This window comes from Urtica dioica, chromosome 4, assembly GCF_054948205.1.
Source record: "Urtica dioica subsp. dioica isolate 48M chromosome 4, U.dioica_male_clone48M_v1_H2, whole genome shotgun sequence".
In the NCBI taxonomy this organism is placed as follows: domain Eukaryota; kingdom Viridiplantae; phylum Streptophyta; class Magnoliopsida; order Rosales; family Urticaceae; genus Urtica; species Urtica dioica.
In genome coordinates, this window is record NC_142759.1 from 28,183,645 (window position 1) to 28,186,104 (window position 2,460).

General features: G+C 37.0%; 1 long non-coding RNA gene across 1 annotated transcript; it reads right to left on the reverse strand.

Moving 5' to 3' along the window:
- Window positions 1-1,233: 1,233 nt before the first annotated feature.
- On the reverse strand, window positions 1,234-1,810 carry LOC149401448 (uncharacterized). Its single transcript, XR_016296432.1, has 3 exons — window positions 1,682-1,810; window positions 1,523-1,590; window positions 1,234-1,409 (listed from the first exon to the last, which is right to left on the reverse strand). It is a non-coding gene; the product is annotated as an uncharacterized LOC149401448 (long non-coding RNA).
- Window positions 1,811-2,460: the final 650 nt, after the last annotated feature.

A 2,460-nucleotide genomic window follows, 5' to 3' on the forward strand; every position in this document is an offset into this window, starting at 1 on the left:
TTTTTCATGTTGTCATGAACAAATGGAAAAGCTTCTAGAAGCCCATTCTAGAAGGACTTAGGCGCCCAACATACCCAACCAAGAGAGAATATTTTGTGCATAAATGTATCAAGATACTTGCCAAAAGAAAAAGAGGAAACAAATTTGCATGAGGATGCTTTAGGGTAATCGGCCAAGAGAGAACAAGGCAAGGCAAGGAACAAAAATGGAAACAAATCCAAGCCTTCTAGAAGGCATCCTTGGCCGAGCATCTCAAGTGGGAAAAGAGGTAATTGGCTCACGAATATGTGATATTCTATAGAAGAGGAAACTACCTTATAGAAGGTGAGACCTCTCCTATAAATAGGAGCCCCTTTTTCTCACAATTGATTCATCCAAAGTTTTAGAGATTGAGAGCTTCTCTCTCTAGACTTGGCCGCCCCTTCCTCTCTCTCTCTCTAGTTTATATTTTCGATTTTTCTTGTCTTGGCACCTAGGTCCTCACTCGACCTAGTCTTTAGCTCTGCGACTTTGAGACTCGTTCTTAAGTCGTAGTGTTTAAAAGTGCCCACTCACTGATTCCTTCTTTTCGAGTGATTTAGTGATAGAAACTTTCGTGGTTGCTCGAGGTGCCGAGGAAAGAAAGAGAGACGTGCTGCGAGGGGAGACGAGCATTGCAAACTTTCCACAAGCTTCTTCAAAGTTCAAGCTTCAAGAAAGGTTAGTAAACTTCTAGCTCATATTGGTTTTTAATTACATGTACTTGCACTTGTCTAGGTTAGTAAAAACTGTTTTACTTGTAAAAGAAAATTTTTAAAATTCCGCCGCTTACCGAAGCGTTAATTATTTTCTCAAAACCTAGATCGATTCCAACAATGTCGCACCTAATAGTCAAACCTTTAGGTGCGACATTTTCGGGTGCGACATGTCGCACCTAATGCCCAAGCTATTTTCCTGCCAAATTTATTAAAATTGGCGGGTATATTCATATCAAATGCGCCATTGTCGCACCTAATACCATTCCCGCCATAATATTTGGTGCGACAATGTCGCACCGAATATGTTTTTTCAATTAAAAAAAAATTACAAAATCTGAAATTAGAAAATTAAATCAAAATTCATTTAAAATGCTTAGTTGTGCAAATGCAAAGCAAAGAAAAATTATAGTTACTCCGTTCTATTACAAACATACAAGTGGACTGGGTTTAAAGAAGGACCGGAGAAACAGTTTCGACAGTGAGTTTTCATGGTGCAGCGCTCTTCAATGTCTATTATCCAACTAGCTATAGAAACACATACATAGGTATACATTAAGAGCAGCGAAGTTGGTGTCCCACAGAAAAGGAACAAACTTGGCGGAGAGCGGTGATTCCCCTGTCTCTCCTCCTAGTATCAATGACGATTATTTACCAAAAGACAATTCCACCAAGCTGTCAAGAGGGATAACAATGATATCATCTACCAAGCAACATTAGAATAGAAGAGAAGAGTGAGCTAAACAACGAAGAAGATGCCCTGAATATTGTTAAATATACCACATTACCTTATGGGTCAGTTGGATGATTAGCTGCCTCTACAATGACATTGGCGTTCACATGAGCAACATTTTCCCTTCAAAGGAGAGGTGGAGAATATTATAACCATTTACACTAAATAATTTTATTTATATAAAGATCATTCTATAGATTGGTAATATCTTTACTTGTTCAAAACCCTGTCTAGAGCACAAGGGATCAGAACATCCCAGTCGCGTAGAAGTTCATTAGGATCCATGGAAATTCAACCGCTGAGCTGATATTCTAGTTGCACAAAACCACACATTTTGAAACCCCTAAAAAAGGACATCGACCGAAATTACTATATATCTCAAACAATCCATAATAATTTTATTCTAGGATAACAAAATGTCAAACCCACAGCCACTGATGCATTAAATTTTAGAGTACTCGTTCAAAATCCACACCATTGTCTGCAAACATCAGCATTGGATTAAAGAAGTTCATTGTTGTAAAATTTCCCGAGCAATTCAAAGAAAAATAAGCTAGAAAAATAGTACGTTAGGTCACAAAAAAATAATGATACGAGTAACTTATGACAAAAGAATCTAGATACAATAAAAAATGCAACAACCATTGCTTATCTGCTTTTTTATTTTAACTTTTACTGTGGCTAACTAGTTTTTATGTTTAGGTTTTCTTCTGTATTATCCTTCTATGCTTACCAGTTTTCAATTTGTAAAACATACGGAATGCGTTTTCAATCCAATTGTAAGTTAAACAATGTACATTGACTCCCAAGGAAAAAATAAAATCCGAAATTCACAAGGATAAGTAGTCAACATCTGTAATTTGAATGAGAATATGACCAACAGGATAATTACCAGCGCAAAAGAACAAACAATTGCTTGAGAATCGACCCAGACATTCACATCACATAATAGACCGAGTAGTGAAACAGAGTCATGAAGATATTGCAGCAAAC